Genomic DNA, 23,958 nt, shown 5'->3' with positions numbered 1-23,958 from the left:
AGAACCAGATGATCTAATTTGCTTCTCCTCTTGTTCTACAGCATCGACGGTTTGGGATATATGTCTATGCTGCAGTCCTAAAAATATATGATTCTCATAACTTGATACATGGCACAGCTTTTCTATATTTTCCCTACAGCTTCAAAATTATGTAAAATTTTCTTTCTTTCTTTATCCCCTAACTACAAACAAAAACAAAATTCCAAGTTGGAATAATTCTTTCTTGGTCTTTGCTAAGCAATTATATTAATCCTTCAGACAGCTTCATTAGATTGAAAATATTTTATTTAATAGCATTTCTTCAAGAGAGGTGAATATTCCTGTTTTGAGATCTTTTGGGAAAGAATAAATCAAGCTTTTTGGCTTGTGGCATAGATTTTAAGAAGATATGTGTCCTTGACAATTTTCCATCAATAAACTAGTAGAAATCTCTGACTACCATTTCCTCCAATGTCTGTAAACAGTGAGTAAAGATTCAAACACCGGCTCTACCCCACCGAAAGGCTTCTTACTAGAAATTGATTTGTTGATTTTTTAAATGCCTCTAAATGCCCAAGAATGAGAAGTATTTCCATTAAATTTCAGATTTGTAAAAGAAGCAACATATGTGATTGACATGATCAAGAATGTCTATGCACTATTTACATATATCTATTTTTCTTCTCTTGACATTATATTGAGCATGCCTTGTTTGAAAGAGTGTGTGACCTTGAGTTGTCATTCCTTTAGAAAACTCAGACTGGTTAGGAAGCTTCCATTAATTCCTAGACCTAGAATGTTATAGCAAAATCCCCAAAGGACATAAGGAAAGGGAATTGCACTGTCTTCTGGATACAGAAATCCATTTGTTGAAATGTGTGCTGAATTCAGTGAACTAGATATTAAAGTTAATTTCTATATGAAACAAAAATAGGCAATAGAATCATTGAATAGGAGAAATTTCTAAAAGTATTTGGAGAGATCTTAACAATCAATTACTTTGAAAATAAATCTATACTATGACGTGACCACCAAATTAAAAAAAAATCACAAAAGTTGGCCTTTATCAATGGATACATAATGGTATTAATGATATAATTACAAATCAATAGAATATTTCTAAACTACAGTATCTTGCAAGACTTTAAAAATTGCCAACCCTTTGATACAATTATCTTAATAACTGGGAACATACTCATATAACATAACATATAACATAATATAATATAACATAATATAACAATATATAATGACGTATAATATATGATATAATATAATGTAACATAACATATTATGTAATATAACAATATAATGCAATGTGAAAATATAATCATATATATAAATAAAGTATAATTATAATGCTATATCAAATATATAAACATAATGTAATATAATATAATCACACTACAAAATGTATTTTGTATTTGAAAGAAGCTTATATATTTAAAAACCCTCAACAACATTATTAGACTCTAGCAAGGCAGCCTATGATACAGTGGTAGATAGAGTAATTGACTTTCTAAGTTCCCAAGGCCTGGGAAGAAATTGGTCTTCTGACTTCCATGGGTAAGTCAGTAACTCTTTGAACCTGAGACAACTCTGTAAAATGAGAAATATGGATAGTTGGAGGCGAAGGGGGACAATCAGGGTGGAGTTCCCCTACTAGGAAATCCCAGGCTTTTGAAATGACTTCAGACTTTAAGCTCTTTGATGATATATACCGGTTTTATCTAGATGTGGTATCTTATCCCTCATCTAGTAGAGCTCAGCACATAATAAGTAGTTAATTCACATTTGTTGTATTACAATTACAAAAAAAAACTCAACTAGAAACCTAGTAAAGCCAGGAATAACTAAATAAACAAACAGTGGCCTATTATAATGCAATTAGAAATGACTAAGGTAGAGCTAGAGATGACTCAGTGGATAGAGTTCTGGGTCTAGAGTGTGACCTTCTCTGTGTGACTTTGGGCAAGTGACTTAAACTGTTTGCTTTACTCCATTAGCAAAGGAAATGGCAAAAAACACTCTAGTATCTTTGCCAAGAACCCCCCCCCCTGGATAGTATGGTCCATGGAGTCATGAGGAGTTGGACACAACTGAACAACAACAGCCATGTGGGAAATATAAATAAATATGCAAAAACTGTAAGAAATATCCATCTTGAAGAAAAGAGAACCAGGAAATTGTCATCTATACCACCTCCAACTAGGTTAAACAAAAACACACAAATGAGATTCCTGAAGACTATGGAAAATGATACAGAAGAAATAGGTGATAAGTTGTTATATGTCTGTCTGTATATGAAAGGCTTTGGAGTTTGTTTCAATAGCTGTAAATGTAAGTTTGCTGTTTAAAATTGTTCATAATAAGTTAATTTCTTTGGGCCTCCAAGGATCTATCTTTTTTTGTTAAAACGCCTTTCAGATTCAAGGTTAGAGTTTAACCTCATCACCTCTGAAGGCAGAGACTGGTTCCTGGATAGCAGACATCAAACCCCTGCCTCCCTGAGCCTTAGTCTTGAAGTTTTTTCAGCTTGGCAGGACCTGCCAGTGCTCTTTTGGCAAAGACTTAAGGAAAATCTAGACTCATCTCTATGCCATCCAGGGGGCAATGGGATAGGATTTTATGTTTTATCACATAATTAGAATTTGAAGGGGTCTTAGGGGCCATCTAGGCCAACTTATACTCGAACTAATTCATTCTATAGCATCTCTTGCAAGTAAATATCCAGCCTCAGACTAAAGAACTCCATTGAAGGGAAGCCCATTTCCCCCCTCCTGAAGCAGCTGCAAAATCTACTTTTATGTAGTTACTAATTAAAAAAAAATTTTCCTGACATTACTTTGCTTCTTTGGAACTCCTATCCATTGTTCCTTTTCTTCCTGGTTCTATATAGCCATCTGGAAACAAATCTAATTTCTCTTCCATACAAAAGCTCTTCAGATAGTTGAGGTTGCCATTACTCCAGTTTCTAACTCTACCCCTCTTCCTCCAATCCCCAGTCTTCTCTTTTCTAGGCTAAACACCTATGATTCCTTCAACTGATGCTTAAATGGCAGGGACCCAATGGCTATCATTGTTCTTGTTGCCTTTCTTGATCCTTTCCAGCTTATCAGCGTCTTTTATTAAACTGTGATTCAGAACAGAAGATTCCTCCTCCTTTGGTTTGACCTCGACAAATCTTAATATTTTATTTATTAAAAGCTTTAAAAAAACAAAATGCATATTGTAGGATTTCTTATACTTATGTTGCTTGACTTATTTTCTTTGGAATAGATATGTAGGAAAATAATGTGAATGAGAGATCAAGTTCTGTGTCCAGGAAGCTCTCATTTTGAACATTTTAATTCCAGATCATGCTACATGCAGAACAAGGGAAATATATGCAGAGCAGTAGGAGAACATTAGACGACACGTTTTTGCTGAAAGTGTTCTGTAAGTACAAAATGCTGTTCAATGATGCCTCCTAATGGTATGGTAGTTCATTGATGCCTGGTTACTGGAATTTTTAATGCAGAATTGCCTTCTCTATAGGAAATATCTGTTCAATAGAATGTGGATTACTTGAAATCCATTCTAGGTACCTTAAAATATTTTAGGATTCTAAAATTTTTTTGAAGTATTCATGTGACCACTTTAAATGTTTATGTTATTAAAACAAGGAGACTATAAAATTTGCCTTGCTAATATTTATGAAAATTTTAAATGAATTTCTTTTTCTATGTATGAAATATTACATTATAGTAATTTAATTGGAAGAAATGATGCAGCAGGAAGACCACTGATCCTGGAGACAGAAGACCTGGTTTTGGAGATGTCAACATGGAATCTAGATTTTTGAAGGCAACTCTCCTAACCTTTATGAACCCCAGTTTTAGCTACAAGATGCAGATAGCTATGCTTAACACTGCATTCCCTACTTGTGTGACCCTGGACAAGTCACTTAACCCCAAATACCTATCCCTTGCCATTCTTCAACCTTGGAACTGATATGTTGTATGAATTCTAAGACTGATGGTAAGGGTTTAAAAAAACAAACACTACGTCCTCCAAAAAAGTGTTTTGAAGAAAATACTGTAAAGTGCTATATAAATCATAGTATCATAGGACTTAGAGGTAGAAGGAAGGAAAGAAGGAAACAGGTATTTATTAAGCACCTATTATGTGCCAAGCAGCATACTAAGTGCTTTATAGATATCACCTCACTTGATCCTCATAGTCCTAGAAGGTAGATGCTATTATCATCCCTATTTTATAGTTGAGACAAGTTAAGTGACTTTTAAGTGATTGTACAGCATTTAAGTATCTAAGACTGTATTTGAACTTAGGTTTTCCTGACTATAGGTCCAGCAGTCTAACCAATATGCCACCTAGTGACCTCATCTAGTCCAACCCTTTCCTTGACCAGATGGGGAAACTGAAGCCTAGAGAATTTAACAGACTTGGCGACATTCACCCAGCTAGTCAGGGAAGAGTCAAGATTTAAACTTGGGGCAAGATGAGCTATAATTGTTATCTGGCTAACTGTATTTTATCAAACACCATATATGCTTTATTAGCTAGTAAAAGCCTCCTCTGTGATATTTCTATTCAGTATTTGTTTTATGAGCAGAGAACTTTGATAGGACTGTACTAAGGATGTCATTTGATTGACTTGGTGCTCATATTCTGCTTTGGAGATTTTTAAGATATCAAGAGGAAATTAACAGCAGTTTTTAAACTTTTATTTTAAGTGTAAAAATAGCATTCAAATATGGAAAGACCTTTGAGATCATCTAGTTCAAGTTGAGACTCAAAAACAACACTACCTAGGAAGGAAATGGAAGACACAGGCTTTGAATTGAGGCCTTCTGACTTGAAATATTGACCAAATATGACTCTGAATACTCCAAAGATCCAAATATACTATCTTTAAAATTGAAGCAACCAGGTAGTAAAATGGATAGAGCTCTGGGCCTGGAATCGGAAAGAATCAAGTTCAAATCTAGCTTCAGCCACTTATCTGGATGAACCTAGGAAAAGAGACTTCACTTCAGTCTGCCTCAGTATAATGAACTGTAAAAAAAAAATGGAGGTCATAATAAATCTGTCTTCTATGGTTGTTGTGAAAAGCAAATAAGACAATACATTTTGGAATGTGGAAAAATAGAAATACTGTCCACTGTTAGTGGAGCTATGCATTAGTCCACCAGTTCTCAAAATAATTTGAAATTATGCTAAGAAAGTGATTGAAATGCCTATACATTTAAAAAAAAAACCCTTACCTTCTGTCTTGGAATCAATACTGTGTATTGGTTCCAAGGCAGAAGAGTGGTAAGGGCTAGGCAATGGGGGTCAAGTGACTTGCCCAGGGTCACACAGCTGGGAAGTGTCTGAGGCCAGATTTGAACTTAGGACCTCCCATCTCTAGGCCTGGTTCTCAATCCACTGAACTACCCAGCTGCCCCCCTCCCCTATACACTTTGTCCTAGAGATTTGACTGCTAAGCATATATCCCAAGAAGGGTAAAGATAGAAAGTGCACATATTCCAAGATATTCCTAGCAGCAATTTTTATACTAATAAAGTATAGCAAATAGACTAAATGTCCATCAAATGAGAAGTGGCTAAACAAATGTAGTATAATTAGTATAATAGAATATTATGAGAAGAAAGTTTGATTATTAATAATTCAGAATGGGATATGTGGTAGCAAACATCTATAATCTTGATGCTGAAGAGGAAGAGGCTTGTAGATAATTGGAGATCTGGAGTTCTGAGCTATACTTTGCTAAGCTGAATGATTGTCCAAATTAACAGTCTGGGTGAGAGAGAAATCAGTTCCCCAATTTTTTTAGAAAACCATGAGCAGACATATGAACTGATAAAAAAAAAAGTATACAGAACCAGAAAAACTCCATACAATGACTACAGCAACTTAGATGAAAATGAAAAAAAAAACCCTGAAAATTAATAACCTTCTGACTAAGATAAGAAAATGTGCCCTCCTTTGTAGAGGTGGGAGACTTTGAGCTTGTAAAATTGTCTATGCTGTCACAACTCAGCTTATATTGGCTAGTAATAAGGATATTTGCTTTCTTCTAATTTTTATATTAAACGTTGTAACAAAGAATGACTTGCTGGGTAGGAAAGGGAAATAGGAATTATGGTGATTAAAAATAGAAGATATCTATATATTTTTAAAAAATTATTTTAAATTGTGGTCTTCTGACTTTGGTATAATGGAATTGGTTTCCCATAGGAAGAAATGGGAATGTTTGGATATTGTATAAAGTGTTTAACTCTTTTTGTATAGATTCAACAAAAGAACAGACAATGAAGAACATCTGTTTCTAGTCTTGGCTTCTGTAACATTAGAATGAGGTTGCCCCCAGGCAGTATATATGGTGCTCTAAATCCAGGAGTTTCATAGAAGACATAATATAATTTGTTCAACACATAACTAATTGCCTTTCCAACCTTATTCTCCAACTTGAGTGGACAATGAAAAAGAGGGTACAGAATATGGTTTTCAACTGATATTAGACTTATAAATCTGATGGGTCCAATTATTTGATTCAGGTCTCAGGAACACTGGATTTAGGTCTAAGCTTCTTAAAATAAAATGTAGAGTATGGAGTCAGGAGATCCATGGAAGCTCTTATAATCAGTGCTTTGCATTTCAGTGTCCTTTTGTTTGCAGTGACCCATAAAGGCTTGTTCTTTGCTAGTAAGTGAGGAGGTAGATAGAAGGCTGGTAAAGGCAAGTCATGTACATGCTCTCTACTTTGCTCATCAGCAAACTTTGACTTGCCTGTATTTTACTTTGAGAAATCCAATTTCTGGTAGCTGAGTGAGATGTCTCATCCCTTATGTCCTTTAGCTCTCCTTGACTTTTTGACTTTATTAGGGAGCTGTGGGATGAGATAAGATTTTTTAAATGGCCATAAATATTTAACTCGGTCTCAGTCACCTGCCACCCTTCTGTTTCTTTTCTTTCTCAAGGAGTTCAAGACCTTCTTCCAAATCTTCTTCCCAAACCTAATCACTGTCTTTAAATTCAAGAACTTCCATACATATTAAACTCCTCTTAAACAATCTGACCTTCTAGTTTCCCAGCTTCCTTAACTTTAAGCCATTCAGAAAGATATTCATACTGTTGGTTGAACCCTTACCAGTGCTTACTTCTATAATCTTGAAATTTGAAAGACATGAAACAGTGAACAAAAGGCAGAGGACTTGGTTTTAAATCCTCTTATTTACTATCTTTGCCCTTAGGAGAGTCTCTTAAGTTGTTTGGGTCTCATTTTTTGTCTAGTAAAATGAGAAGTTTGGGGTAGATGACTCACATTTTAGCTTTTAGGGTATGATCCTATGATCCTCTCTTTTTATAACCTGGAATTATTCAATCTCTTCCTCAACCTGACTCCTCCTAAGCCCATTCCTCACTCTCACTCTGACTTCTAATTTCTCCAGCATTTATTTGCCATTTAGAAATGCTTGCTTTGTTTTCATTTTCCTCCCTTCATATAATTAGCCCTCTAGTTTTTTCTCTCATTTATTAAATAGTAGCATTGCTGTCTTTTGTCTCCATAGCACAGTCATTTCACTTCTTCCCTATTACACTCCCATGTCAAAATAATATGCAAAAACATCTGACATCCTGACTACACTCTGATAACATATGTAATGTTCTTGACTAGTGTCCCTTGCCTCTCTCTTGTGAAAGGGGAGAGATGCTTTCTGTTCCCTGTAACCCTCTTTTGTTTTTACATTATCTGGAGTTTGACTTCCTTTTTTTGATGACCTTCCCCCTTCCCCCCCCCCACTATGTTATAATCATTGTGAAAAGATTCTCTGTGTTCTGCTTATTTCATTTTATATCAATTGATAGAATCTCCTCCATGATTTGCTGAATTCTTTATATTCATTATTTCTAATAACACAACAACATATCTTTATATTCAGAGTTCATAGTATTTTCAGCTGTCCTCCAGATGATTAGTAAAGAGAGATAAAGACAGCTTAAAAATCTAGTCCTCCACTGCAACTGGCTAGCTGCTTGTCATAGATCAAGAGATAAGGGAAGACCTCAGAGAAAAAATACCAGCCCAAAGAGAGGTACAGAAAGAAAAAGGCCTCTCTCCTTCTCATGCTTGCCTTTAAAAATCTATAGCTCCTCCTTCTGGGGTGACTGTTGTGTTGACTCTGGCATGTTGAAGCTGGGGCACCAGGGGACCCAGGTGTCAGGCCATCAGACATGCCACATGACTCTGTGACCCCTATATCATGCTACTAGAGTGCACAGGATCCAAGTCTCCCAAATAATTACTTTATACAACTATTAGTGACCCCCAATTCAAAATAATAAAATTAAAAACAGTAAGATTTTTCATACTTCCATCCCATTATGGTCATTCAAAGATGATTTTTGCAACAACAGGATTCATCATATATATAAACTTTAAAAAAAAGTTTACCTTCCATCTTAGAAACAGTAAGGCAGAAGAGTGGCAAGGTCTAGGCAATGGGGGTTAAGTGACTTGCCCAGGGTCACATGACTGGAAAGTGTCTGAAGCCAGCTTTTAACCCAGGACTTCATGTCTCTAGTCCTGACCCTCAATCCACTGAGCCACTTAGCTGCCACTATATGTCAACTTTTATAGTTTACCTTCCTTTATTATAGAAGTATGATGTGAAAGGAAAAAGAGACATGGTTAAAACAATATCAAGGCGGTCCCCTTCAAGAGTATAGACTAACTCAACATAAGCATCCTTAACTTTAATTCCAGGTAAGAGTCATAATTAGCCTTTATTTTGGAACAGCCGATCTTACAACCAAGTTACACATTATTCACAGGCTCAGAAGTAACTAGGAAGGAAAAAGCATTATGGAGGAACTGAGTCAAAAGGATCCTACCATTACATTTGCAAGTTCATCCTCTCAACCTTCCTAGGCAGAGACATTTACCAGTATTAATTTTCCTTTTGAGCAGTACTTGACTTTTTCCTTACCTGGTAGATTATTGGTTAAATGAAAATTCAGGCAATCATACTTGAAATCAAAACTCAGAATAATATCAAATTACAATCCCAAGCTAATCACAGCTGAGGTATAGCTATTATTGTTATTATTATTTTCTTCATATTGTTGCAATAAGTTATCAATGAACTAAACAATCCTTATACTATACATTTTTTCTTATTTAGATATATGCTACAGTAGAAATAAATCATTAGAAATTATAATCACATTCTATGATTACACAGATACAGTGAATACTTGATAGTTCAATTCAAGACCAAGAAAATGCTAGCTACAAAAAGACGTGATATTAAATTGCATATTAACTCCTAAAGCTAAAATAAAATCTTTAAAATTGGGATTTGTCAATACTAAATTGACTCAAAGATATAACTTTGGCCAAACTATCAGATAAAAATCACTCTTTATAAAATAAAAATGCAAACACCTTTACTTGAGCTAAGAAAGATTCTAATTTTTCATTAAACTATGTCATTTCATTCAGTAACTACCCTCACAGAGTTATTAAGCTTTAGGACCTTACTTATGTTTGTAAAAAATAATTGATTGAATTTTCAATCTATGATCTATCCATTATTTGTTATGATCTATCTCTGATTTATTTCTAATCAGTATTATTTAGTTTAATGTGATTATATAGGTTATTTTTCAATATACTAGTATTCATGTATAATCAATTAAGTTTGATCATGTAGATAATGATCTATATTATAGTCATATCAGATTAAAGGGATTCTTTCTTATATTACTTTTTAGACCATAAGAAGTAGGTTTAAGACTATATACTAAGAGCTATGAGTGCACTCATTTAACCACAAAATTGTCCTAACCAGAGGATCTCCATCCATGAGTAAATGCCAATATGAGAAAGGGGATCATCTGGACCTCTGGATCTTCACCCTGTGACATCTTTCCCTCACCCAATTTGAGGAGATAAGCATTCCATTGTTTATCTTATGAGCCCTTAGTTAGCAATGAGTGTACATCCTATCAGTGGAGATGACCCTCTTGTGACCACCCATGAAAAGTTCTCAAATTATTTTAGGATCCCTATGATCCTTTATCATTTTGTTCAATTGCTCATCATTGGGATTCTGCTTGATGGATGGTTGTCCGTTGCTATGGCTTTGGTGGAGATCTGCCCATTTATTTCCTCAGAACCACCAATGTGACTGTGTAACCATCAGTGACATGTATTATCTTGTTCTGTACCATCTGGGCTATCTATGATATTTGGGTTATAAAAACCTATGCTGTATGGGGATAGTATTGCAGATGGGGAGCAAGATCTAAGGTCCTGTTGATTAAAGGGAGCCAGCTCCCTTTAAGAAATTGCTTTTGGCTTAGAGCTCTCCTCAGTGGTTTTATTCGTTTGGCCAGAATTTTTGGTGTGACACACTGAAGATCCAGGGAACCAAAAATCTGGCAAGTCCCCCTATGTATTTCTCAGAAATTTACAAAGTCTGTGGTACTTTCCCAAACACTTATTACATGATTATTATTTATTTTAAAGCATCACACACCCAATTAGATACTTGGAAGTTGTTTTTTTTTTTTATATAATAACCACAAAGACAACAATCTCTATCAAAAGAGGAATTGATTTTCCAATGACATATTACTCTGGGTATACATTTCAAGTTGACAGCATTTCTTATACAACGATTCCCCTCAAAATCACAAAACAGGAACAATTAAGAGCTTAACAATAACAAACAATATTATTCATTTTTAAAACAACAAAGAGCAAGTATCTATCAGGGGTTCCTCCCCCCCCCCCCCCCCTTCTTTCTAAAACTTTATTTATTGCTGAAAGTCTGAAGTGAGACTTCAACTTCCTGGGGCAGAGAATTTACCATCAGATTACAGAAATCTGGGAGAATTATTTCAAGTATGAAACTTCATTAATCTCCTCCAGCATTTTAAGTGATCTGGCTGCAGTTTTTACACAGAAATCTTTAGAGTTGGCTGCATTTTCCCTTTAGGAATCTTTTAAGGTAGCAGAATTCACAAACAACACTAGACAGAAGACAAAGATTTTCCTGAGAAGCTCATAGGAAAGGGGGTGGGTGGGAAGAGGAGTTCCTTTCTGTTGTGGTATGAGCATTAAGCCTGCTGACTCAACCCTAAGGAAGTATTTATTTTGACTAATACATCTGTGAGCTTCTGTTGGGAGTGCAGTCCAACCAGGTTAAGATGTAATTGAGTAATGATTAACAACATTTTAAAAAATACCGTGCAACATAGTATTAATTTGTTTTTCTGAGTCAAGATGTAGCCTTCACAGGGATCTGTTTCTATTTGAGTTTGACATCACTGCATTATACTGTTTCCTCATGTTATTTCCCCTGCCATAAAGTGTTAGTTCTTTGAGGATGTACTTGGGTTATTTGTCTTACTATGCTTAGTACCTAGCATAGCGTCTTACACAAATAGGCACTTAATAAATTGAATTATTTCTATTATACAGATATGGAAAACGAGGGTCAGAAAATTGAAGTGACTTATCCAAGATAAACAAGAGGCAGAGCCTGGTCTTGAAGGTAAGCATTAGAATCTGATATTGTCCTTCCTCTTCATGAATGAATGAATGAATGGACATTTATTAAGCATGTATTCTGTGCAAAGCACCAAACTATTTTTTAGGAATACAGATAGAAAGTAACATTGTTCCTGCTATCAAGGAGCTCACATTCTGAGAAGACAACATACTTAGATTTCAGCTGCAAATAATGAGGAAATGTCCCATGGTCCTTAGGTACTGTAGCAAAGAAGATGGTAATATGGCATGTTTATTGTCATCTCTATTGATAAAATCATGGTAATTTCTGATGTACAACCATTTGACACTATGGAAGTGTCAGAACCTTTCTTTTCTGGGTCTCCTACTACACAATTGCCAACTCACATCTTCATGGAGGTGGCTTTCTGTGGTGATAGATGAAAAGGCTGTACTGGGAGCAAGATGGCTGGTCTGGGGGGGGGTATTATATCTCTCAGAGCAGTTATCAGGGATTGCTTCCCTCAGGTCTATCTGTAGGGCTTAGGGTGGAAACAAGATTGCTGTGGGAGTGGGGTGTAGCAACTGATCTTCTTAGGGCTCTTGAGTTGAGAATCCTAGGTTATCTCCATTGGGGTGGTGAAGGGTGGTGATTGTCAAGGTGGAAAGGGTGCTTGCCTCCTTGACCATGTGACACCTTCAGTTCTCCTCCAGGAGCTTTGTTGCTTTAACTCCACTGGATTGCTTGACTCTAAGGCATGTGTACAAGATGTTTAAGCATTTTATATGTATTTAATTGAATAGGGTTATTTAACTTTAGAAGCTTACTTGCTATTTGGATTATAATTTCCTTGAAGATTTGGATAAAGTTCTTCCTCCAATGGGAGATCCTCTTAGTACGTAACTGTATGCGACCTTCTCCCTTCATAAACTAGCTTCTTCTTACCTTTACAATCATATTACTCTTTACTCTCTGCTATGCACTCCAAGATTCAAGGACCTTGCTGCTGCTTCATGATGCTCTTTGCACATGGAATTCCATCTTCTAACTTCTCACCATTACCCATGCCTAGAATGTTCTCCTTCCTCACAAAAAGTCACCTTAAATCTCACCTTTTCAACAGGCCTTTTCAGGATGTTCATCACTGCTAGTTTTTTCCCATGAGATTACTTTTCATGTATATATTTTGTGTGTGCAGCTTTTAGTTCGTTGCTTATCTCCTTCATTAGAACGTAAGCTCCTTTCTTTATATCCCTATCACTTTAGCAGAGTGTCTGGTACCTAGTAAACTCTTAACAAATGCTTGTTGCTGCCTGAGATTGTGAAAATAAAACTGAATTTGGAAGTAGAGTATACCTTGTTTGAACCTCACATCTGATGCTTCTTAACTTGGTGATCGTAGGTGATCATTGTCAAATATTTCACCTTGTTGAGCATTAATTTCTTCTTTGAAATGGGGATAATAACACTAAGGTGCTTTAAGTATCAAATGAGATAATATATGTAAATATGACTTTGGTAAGGAGGGAGAACATTCTAAGGACCGGACTGGGGACAGTTAGTGAGAAGTCAGGAAATGGAATCCCATGTGCAAAATGGATCAAGAAGGAACAGCAGGATCCCTGAATCTTAGAGAGCATGGCAGGGAGCAGAGTAGTAAGACTTTGAAGGTAAGAAGAGGCTAGGTTCTTAAGGAAGAAGGTTGCATGCTGGTAATTTCTGAAACTCCCATTGAAGGCAGAACTTTATCCAAATCCTAAATGAGATTACTTTGAAATGGATATATTATTGTCAATTATGATTCTCATAATTTTGAGAGATTATGCTTGGTGCTAGGAATTCAAAGACAGGCATAGATATTAAAAGATTTGGCAACTGCTTAGATAAGTGAGATAAGAGGGAAAAATCAAGGATGACCCCAGCATTTTAAACCTGTGTGATTGAAAAGATGGTCCTCTCCACTCTACCCCTAATAATAGGGAAGGCAGCAGAGGGATGGGTTTTAGAAGGAAGAGAATGAGTGAGAATTATTTTGAACATGTTGAATTTGAAATGTGTACAGGTCATTAAATCTGACAATTAAGAGAATACTGGTAACTTTGGAAAGGACGATTTTAGTTGAATGACAAGATTGGAAGCCAAATGATTAAGATTTTGAAGTGAGGAATAGAAATAAGAGGCAAAAAGTATAAATAATTTTTTCAAAGAGTTTAGGTAGGAAGAGTAGGAAGGAGATAGGATGATAGCGGGAGGGAATAGTAGGACATAGTGAAGTTTTTTTAAGGGCAAAAAAGACTTGGCTGTACAGGCTTGTAGGCAAAAGATAGAATTTTTCATTCTCTTGCTGCTGGATTTTGTTGATAATTTATAGAAATGCTAATGATTTGTGTGTGTGTTTATTTTATACCTAGCAACTTTGATAAAGTTGTTAATTATTTCAGTTAGTTTTTTTATTTGATTTTCTAGGAAGTATATCATCACATTATCTGCAGAGAGTAAGAATTTTTTTGTATCCTTGCTTCACCCCTGATCTTCTAGCTAATTCCCATTACAGATAATGTTTGCTAATGGTTTTAGATAAATACGGCTTATCATTTTAAGGAAATAATTTATTATTCCTATATTCTTTAGTGTTTTTAATAGGAATGAGTATTGTATTTTGTCAAAAGGTTTTTGTAATTATTGAGATAATCATGATTTCTGTTGATTTTGTTATTGATACATTCTTTTATGCTAACAGTTTTCCTAATATTGAACCAGCCCTATATTTTTCATATAAATCTCATCTGGCCATAGTGTATGATCCTTGTGATAAGTTGTTGTAATATCTATACTAATATTTTATTAAAGCTTTTTTCATCAATTATCATTAGGGAAATTGGTCTATAATTTTTTTCCCGTTTTTTTTTCTCTTCCTGGTTTAGGAATCAGCACCATATTGTTGTCATAAAAGGAATTTGGTAGGGTTCCTTCTTTGCCTATTATTCCAAATAGTTTATATTGTATTGAGAATTGTTCCTTGAATATTTGGTAAAAATTCACTTGCAAATCCATCTGGTCCTAGGGCTTTTTTTTTTTTTAGGAAGTTCATTGTTGACTTGTTCTATTTCTTTTCCTGAGATGAAGTTATTTAAGTATTCTATTTCCATCTCTGTTAATCTGGGCAATTTATTTTTTTGTAAACATTTATCCATTTCATTTGTATTGTCAGATTTATTGACATACAATTGGACAAAATAGCTCTTAATAATTGCTTTATTTCAAATTCATTAGTAAAGATCACCCTTTTCACTTTTGATACTAATTTGGTTTTCTTCTTAATTTTTTAAAATCAGCTTAACCATTCATTTTTCTATTTTATTTCCCCCTATAAAACTAGCTCTTTGCCTCATTTGTTAGTTCAGTAGTTTCTTCCTTTTGATTTTGCTAATCTTTCCTTTGATTTTCAGGATTTCTAACATGGTATTTAATTGGGGATTTTTAATTTGTTGGGTTTTTTTCTAGTTTTTTAAAGTTGAATGCTCAGTTCATTGACCTACTCTTTCTTTATTTTACTGATGTGAGCATCTAGAGATAGACAGTTCCCCCTAACTATTGCTTTGATTGCATCCCATAAATTTTGGTATGTGGTCCCAACATTCTCTTTAATGAAATTATTGTTTCTATTATTTATTCGTTGACCTGACCATTCATTAGGATTAGGCTTTCTAGATTCCAATGAATTTTTAATCCATAACTCTTTATTGAATGTAAAAAATTACATAATAAAAAAATTGCACTATGGTCCAAAAATGATGCATTTAATATTTCTGATTTTTTGCATTTCATTATGAGGTTTTTATTCCCTACTACATGGTCACTTTTGGTGTAGGTGCCATGTACTGCTGAGAAAAAAAGATCTATTCCTTTCTATTTCCCTTTAATTCTCTCCAAGGAGCCATCATATTTAACTCCAAAATTCTCTTTATCTCCCTAAAGTCTTTCTTGTTTATTTTTTGATACATTTGTTTGATTACAATAACTGAAAGCTGAAATGCCCCACTAATATAGTTTTATTGTCTGTTTCTTCCCATAACTCATTTAACTTCTTTAAGAGTTTGGAAACTATGCCATTTGGGGCATATATGTTTAGTATTGATGTTACTTCATTATCTATGATACCTTTTATTTAGTATGTAATTTCCCTCCTTATCTCTTTTAATTAGATCTATTTTGACTTTCTGCTTTGTCTGAGATGATTGCTACCCCAATTTTTTTACTTCAGGTGAAGCATAATAGATTCTTTTTTTTTTTTTAAAACCCTTACCTTCCATCTTAGAATCAATACTTTGTATTTGTTCCAAGGCAGAAGACTGGTAAGGACTAGGCAATGGGAGTTAAGTGACTTGCTCAGGGTCACACAGCTAAAACAGCATAATAAATTCTGCTCTAGCCTCTTATCTTTACTCCCTGTGTCTCCTTGCTTCCAATGTGTTTCTTGTAAATAAAGTGTTTTAGGATTCTGGCTATCTTCATTGCTATCTGCTTCCATTTTAAGGATAAGTTCACACCATGGGCATTCATAATTATGATTCCTGTATTTCTTTCTCTTTTCTTTTGGCCTTTCCTTGCTCACCAATGATTTGCTTCTGACTATAACTTCTCCCAGTTCACCTTCCTTTCTAACAGATTCCCCCCTTCTCATTCCCTCTCCCCTTCTACTTCCCTATGGAATAAGGTAGATTTCTAAATGTAACAGACTGTGGATATTATTCCCTCTTTCAGCCAATTCTGATGAGGAACAAAGTTTAAGCACTTACTGCCACCCTCCCTCCCCCATTGTAAGTAGGATAATTTACTCCCTTTTATTTTTTTCCTCCTTTTTCTCCCAGCTCATTCTTCCTTCTTATCCCTTATTTTTTTTTAGTATCATCCTACAGTATTCTACTTACTCTCCTGTCCTCTGTCTACTTGCTCTCCTTCTAATTGCACAAAAAGTGAAATGGTTTCTATGAGTTACAAATATCACTTGTAGGCAGTAAAGAAGGAACCAATAAATAGGGAAATAAGGAGATATTGGAAGGAAGGGAGGGAGGGAGGAAAGAAAAGTGAAGGGGAGAAAGAAAGGGGAAGAGAGAGGGAGAAGAGAGAGAAGAGAAAGAAAGACAAAGAGACAGAGAAGGATAGAGAGACACAGAAACAGAGTCACAGACAGAGAGAGACAGAGGGAGAGAGAAGAAAGGAGGGTAGGATTAAGGGTATATAAGGGTATATATAGAGTAATTGACCCAGTTAAGAGAAGGGCCACCTTTTTCATCAGACTAGATTAATGAAGGAGAAAATATTGGGGAGTATGAGAGAAGAAAAGGGAACTTTGTCCAAGTGGCATTTCCCCCCCTTATAGTAAATTATGAGAAGTTCTCTTCTCAGGGCTGGGGAGGTGGGGTAGGAATGGGGGAGAGAAAGAAGGTTAAATGACTTTGCTAAGGTCACTGAAATGAGATTTGAATCTGATTGTTTCTGTGTGTTTTTTCCTCTCACCAACCTACTAGGAACCCACCCTTAGCTCCAGGGCTCTCTCAACTATTAAACATTCTAGGGACAGTAGGAAAAAAAAAACCCCAGTAGTGTAATAATGCATAACTAAGAGTTTATAGATAATGGTTAATTACATATACTTATTGAGTTACTTATTCTTATTCAGAAGTCTTTTATCTTATTCAGAGTACCCATTCATTTCCTTCACTTGAATAGTAAATTCTTTCTATTATAACCTGCCCAAAATGTATACAGGTATTATTTAATTACACAAAGGGTACTTTAAATTATTCCATTATAATGATTCACAGTTCTGGGAAAGAAACTGAGACAAACTGGGTAAAGTGACCTACCCATAGTCACAGAGCTAATGTCAGAGGTCAGATTTAAACTCAGGAAGAAGAGTCTTCCTGACTTCAGGCCCAGAACTGTGTCAGCATAGAATCTAGAAACCCCCAAAATTGTAGCTTAGTAAGATCTGATGAACCTCAAGTGATTCCACCTTTTTTTTAACAGTGACTTTTGTGTGTGTTATCAAAGTTATCACTTCTGAGCTTCTAAGATATACCTAAATCAGAGGATCTAGCCCACTTTATGTTCCTTTTCCTTATAAATTGCTTTGGAAGAGAGAGTGTCATTTTATAACTATTTTGTGATTGGAGGAAGCTAATTGACTTTCCCAGGATCATCCTGTAAATGTCTGAAGCTTGATTTGAATTCAATGTTCTGCATTCAATAAGAGTTTGTTCAATAATTACCAGCATGAAAACTTTTCTTTCCATAACTTATTCTCTTCCTAATGTTACAGCCTTATTACTCTTTAAACCCTACTATGTACATTTTTTTAATCTTAAAAAACCTTTACCTATATCACACTGTTGATTCCCATTTAACTTTTAGTTCACTCAATGCTAAGATCTTTTCAGATAATCAACTATCTCAGTCAACATTCATTTAAAAATTTTTTTATTTTAATAACAAATTTCCATGTAAGTTTTTCAAAGTCACATGATCTATATTGTCTCCCTCCCTTATTCTACACCCCCTCCCAGAGCTGACAAGTCATTCAATCTGGGTTAGACAGGTATTATTACACAAAATATATTTCCATATAATTAATTTTTGTAAGCAAATAACCTTATGGAAGCAAAACCCCAGACATGTATCCAAATAAACAAGTGATAAATCATATGTTTTCATCTGCATTTCTGGAGGTGGAGAGCATTTTTTTCATAAGTCTTCAGAATTGTCCTGGATATTGCTGTTAGTACCAAAATCTATTGCATTTGATCATTCCATAACATTGCAGTTACTGTGCATAGTGATAATTTGTTTTTGCTTATTTCAGTTGCATCAGTTCACATAGGTCCTTCCAGCTTTTTCTTGAAATCATTCTGTTTATCATTCTTTATAGTACAACAGTACAGTATTCCATAACCATCATATGTCATTTTTTGTTTAGCCATTCCCCAACTGAGGGATATTCCTTTAGTTTCCAATTCTTTGCCACCACAAAAAGAGCAGCCACAAATATTTTTGTACAAGTAAGCACTTTCCCTGTTTTTTTCTTCTTCTTTTTTTATCTCTTTGGGATACAGACCCAGTAGTGGCATTACTAGATCAAAAGGCATGCATTCCTTTATAGCCCTTAGGGCATAATTACAAATTGCCCTCCAGTATGGTTAGATCAGTTTACAATTCTACCAGCAATTCCTGGATGTTCCAATTTTGCCCCATCCCCTCCAACATTTATCATTTTCCTTTACCTGTAATATTGGCCAATCTGATAGGTTTGAGGTGGTACCTTAGAATTGTGTTCATTTGCATTTCTTTAAGCAAGAGGGATTTAGAACACCTTTTTATGTGCTTATTAATAGTTTTGATTTCTTTATCTGAAAATTGCCTAGTCATATCCTTTGACCATTTTCAATTGGGGAATGACTTGGATTCTTATAAATTTGATCTAGTTCTTTATATATTTGAGAAATATATATTTATTATATTTCATTTTATTAGAGAAATCTGTTATAAAATTTCCCCTCCAGTTTTATTACTTCCCTCCTAATCTTGGTTGCATTGGTTTTGTTTATACAAAACCTTTTAAATTCAATATAAATAAAATATTTATTTAACATCTTGTAATATTCTCTATCTCTTGTTTAATCTTAAATTCTTCCCTTCTCCATAGATCCGACAGGTAAATCTATCCTACATCTCCCTAATTTACTTATAATATCACTCTATTTTTAAATCATATGCCCATTTTGACCATATTTTTGTGTAGGGTTGAGATATTGATCTAAACCTAATTTTTGCCATACTGTTTTCCAGTTTTCCTAGCAGCTTTTGTCAAATAGTGAGCTTGGGTTCTTTGGGTTTATCAAACACTAGGTTGTTGAGGTCATTTACCCCTTAGTCTATTCCATTTATCCATCCTTCTATTTCTTAGTACCATATTGTTTTGATGATCACTGCTATATCATACTAAAGCTTCCTCAGAGGGGAGAGAGAAGCTTTAAGGTAGGAAGATAGAGAAAGGTTAGAAGTTTTAGATACCACGAGGGGGATGACGGAGTCGAAGTAGAGATATGAGGTGGCAGGAATGAGTCTTTATTAATTACCAATAAGCCACAGCCAAGCTCTGATCAAAGGACCCTTCTGCAGGCTTTTACCAGTCCAGAGATCCAGATTCAATACCACACAGGTCAGAGAGATGATAGAGAAAGATTAAAGATGGAGCCTGGCTAAAGGCCAGGCTTCAGCAAGGACAGCCATCAGTGCGAGCTGGAAGGGAGCAAGAGCAGAAGAGAGAGAGGCGGAGCTGGCTGGGCCCTATTTAATCTCTTTGATATGCAAATATACACAGTACATAGGGATGATCATCATTGGTTAATGACAAGGTATAGGTGTGGTTTCTCTTAACCAGGTGAGCACAAAGAAACCTGTGTTCCCGCCTAACCTGGGGGAAGCTGGGGTCAAGGGTCAGAGGCTTTCCCAGCCATGTGCAATACTGAGCATGCTCAAGACTGAGCATGCTCTCTTCTCAGACAATCTGTACATACCAACTGTTCCCCTTGCCCATAGCTAGGGGTGGACTGCTACACATACAGTTTAAGATAATCTGGTGCTGCTAGGCTGCCACCATCCTTCACATTTTTATTCATTTGTTCCTTTGATATTCTTGACCTTTCTTCCAGATGAATTTTATTATTTTTTCTACTTCTGTAAAATATTTTTGGTAGTATGATTGGCATGGCACTGAATAAGTAAATTAATCTAGGTAGGATTGTCATTTTTATTATATTAGCTTGGCCTACCTATAAGCAAATCTAATTTTGCATGAAGAGTGTTTTATAATTGTATTCATATAACTCCTGAATTTGTCTTGGCAGATAGATTTCCAAATGTTTTATATTGTCTAGAGCAGTGATAGCAGACCTTTTAGAGACTATGTGCCCAAACTGCAACCCTCAGGTGCTTGTGAGCCATCCCCCTTACCCCAGATTGGGGAGGGAGGAAGCAACCCCATTGGGCTGATGGGAGAAATGTCCTCAGGCATGGTAGAAAGGGGGAGGGGAGTATCCTCCTTCTGGTGCATGTGCCATAGGTTCACCAACATGGGTCTAGAATGATTTTCAAATGGAGTTTCTCTTTCTAACTCTTGCTACTGAATTTTGTTGGAAATATATAGAAGTGCTAATCATTTATGTAGGTTTATTTTGTATCCTGTAACTTTCCTAAAGTTAATAATTATTGCAACTAGTTCTTAAGTTGATTTTCTAGGATTTTCTAAATATACCATCATATTATCCACAAAGAATAATAGTTTAGTTTCTTTATTGCCTACTTTAATTCTTTCAATTTCTTTTTCTTCTCTAATTGCTACAGCTAGTATTTCTAATACAATATTAAATAATAGTGGGAGTAATGGGTATCCTTGCTTCACTCTTGATCCTACTGGGAAGGCTTCAAACTTACCCATTGCTAATATTTACTGATAGTTTTAAATAAATACTATTTATTATTTTGAGGAAGGCCCTTCTGCCTATGCTTTCTAGTGTTTTCAATTGGAATGGGTGTTATATTTTGTCAAAGGCTTTTTCTGTGTCTATTGAGATAATCATGTGATTTCTGTTAGTTTGATTATTGATATAGTCAATTATACTGATCGTTTTCCTAATATTAAACCAGCCTTGCATTCCTGGTATAAATCCCAACAGGTCTTAGTAAATAATCCTTATGACATATTGCTCTAGTCTCTTTGCTAGTATTTTATTTAAGATTTTTGCATCAATGTTCAGTAAGGAAATTGGTTTATAATTTTTTTTCTCTGTTTTCGTTCTTCCTGGTTTGGGTATCAGTACCATATTTGTGTCATAAAAAGAATTTGGTAGAACTCCTTCTTTGCTTATTTTGCCAAATAGTTTGTATATCATTGGGATTAATTGTTCTTTAAATGTTTGATAAAGGGCATCTGGGTATCTCAGTGTATTAAGAGCCAGATCTAGAGATGGGAAGTCCTAGATTCAAATATGATCTCAGAAATTCCTAGCTGTGTGATCCTGGGGAAGTCACTTAATCTCCATTCCTTAACTCTCATCTCTCTTGGGACAACTGGATGGCTCAGTGGATTGAGAGCCAGGCCCAGAAATGGGAGGTCCTGAGTTCAAATCTGGCCTCAGACACTTCCTAGCTACGTGACCCTGGGCAAGTCACTTTGCCATTGCCTAGCCCTTACCACTCTTCTGCCTTAGAACCAATACACGGTATTGATTCTAAAATGGAAGGTAAGGATTTAAAAAAAATAAATGTTTGATAAAATTCATTTGTGAATTCATCTGGCCATGGGTTTTTTTTTCTTAGAGAATTGATTGATGATTTGTTCAATTTCTTTTTCTGAGATGAGATTATATAAGTATTTTATTTCCTCTTTTGTTAATCTAGGCAATTTATTTTTGTAAATATTAATCCATTTCACCTAGATTACCAGATTGTCATGAATTGGGAGAAATAACTCCTAATAAGTGCTTTAATTTGCTTTTCATTAGAGATTAAACCACCCTTTTCATTTTTGATAATGGTAATTTGATTCTCCTTTGTTTTTTAAGTCAAATGAACTAACATTCTACCTATTTATTTTTTCTTCTTCATAGAACCATATCTAGTCTTATTTATTAGTTTAATAGTTCTTTTATTAATTTTATTAATTTCTACTTTAATTTGTAGGATTCCAATTTAGTCTTTAACTGGGGATTTTTAATTTGTTCTTTTTCTAATTATTTTGGTTGCATGCCAATTTATTGATCTGCTTTTTTTCTGTTTTATTGATATAAACAGTCAGGGATATAAAATTTCCCCTTAGTATTGCTTTGGCTTTATCCCATAATTTTAATATATTGTCTCCTCATTGTCATTCTCTTCAATGAAATCAGGTATTATTTCTATGATTTGTTATTTGATCCATCAGTTTTGAAGAATTATATTTTTAGCTTCTATTTTTAATTTGCTTTTTCATGAACCCTTATTCATTACAGTTTTTACTGGGTTATCTTAAAAAGTTGTATTTATTATTTCTGCTTTTCTGCACTTGGTTGTGAAGGTTTTATATTCTAGTATATGGTCAGTTTTTGTATATGTACCATGTACTGCTGAAAAGAAGGCATATTTTTATCCTTATTCAATTTTCTCCAGATATCTGCTAAATCTAACTTTTCTAAAATTTCATTCACTTCCTTTGTAATTCTTTCTTCTATATTTTTTTGGTTAGATTTATGTATTTCTGATAGGGGAAGGTTAAGGTCCCCCAGTAATTTAGTTTTACTATCTATTTCCTTCTTAAGCTACTCTAGTTTCCACATAAAAAAGTTGGATGCTATACTATTTGGTGCATATATATTAAATAATGATATTTCTTCATTGTCTATCCTACCTTTGATCAAAATGTAATTATTTTTCTTATCTTTTTTAATTCTATTTTTGCTTTAGCTTCATCTGAGATCATGATTGTGACCCCCACTTTTTTTTTGTTCAGTTGAAACCTAATAGACTCTACTCCAGCCTCTTAACTTTACTCATTATGTATCTACCTGCCTCAAATTTGTTTCTTGTAAATAACATATTGTAGAATTCTGGTTTTTAATTCATTCTGCTTTCTGATTTTGTTTTATGAGTGAGTTCATCCCATTTACATTCACAGTTATGATTACTATCTATGTATCCCCCTCCTTCTTGATTTCCTCTTTTAATCCTGCCTTTTCTCCTTTCACTCTTTCTCTCCACACCAGTGTTTTGCTTTTAGTCACTCCCCCATTCCTCCTCCCTTATATTACTCCCTTTCTCACCACCACTCTTCTTATTTCTCTTACTTTTCTCTAGAGTCTTTTAATCACCCCAACTTCTTCCTCCCTTATGTTATTCCCCTCCCAACCACCCCCTTTCTTATGACCCTTTTACTTTCTATAGGATAAGATAGGACTCTATACTCCAGTGAACCTAGTTGTTCTTCCCTCTCTGAGCCAATTCCATTGAGAGTACAGTTTAAATATTACATGTCACCATCCTAATTCTCCCTTCCACTATAATAATATTCCCCCAAATATTATTTGCCCTATTTTGCTTTTCCCCATTTCTCTTAGTACAATTCTCTTTTTAACCCCTACTTTTTTGTTAATGTGTCATCCTAAACAGCTTACTACTACACTCTATCTATGTATACTTCTTCTAACTAATATAATGATGATAAAAACAACAAATTTTTTTCTTTATTTTTTCTAGTAATGAAGTTAACATAAGTTTTCCAAGGTTACATAATTCACATTGTCTCCCCCCCTTCCTTCTCCTCTCTCATAGTTGATAAACAATTCCACTGGGTTTTACATGTATTATCACTCAAAAACCAAAACCCCAAATCATATATCCAAATGAACAAATGATA

General features: G+C 34.8%; 1 protein-coding gene across 1 annotated transcript in view; it reads left to right on the top strand.

Annotated features, from left to right (window-relative positions):
• The window catches only part of SLCO5A1 (solute carrier organic anion transporter family member 5A1), a 423,356-nt gene that overhangs the window by 18,778 nt on the left and 380,620 nt on the right, over positions 1-23,958 (top strand). The window contains exons 2-3 of the mRNA XM_016431474.2: positions 3,336-3,417; positions 11,477-11,549. The gene's annotated coding sequence lies outside the window, so the exon portion shown is untranslated. The remainder of the gene's footprint in view (positions 1-3,335; positions 3,418-11,476; positions 11,550-23,958) is intronic.

Source organism: Monodelphis domestica, chromosome 3 (assembly GCF_027887165.1).
Source record: "Monodelphis domestica isolate mMonDom1 chromosome 3, mMonDom1.pri, whole genome shotgun sequence".
NCBI lineage: Eukaryota > Metazoa > Chordata > Mammalia > Didelphimorphia > Didelphidae > Monodelphis > Monodelphis domestica.
Note: the sequence above shows the minus strand (reverse complement) of the source record. Positions and strands in the feature narration are given on the sequence as shown.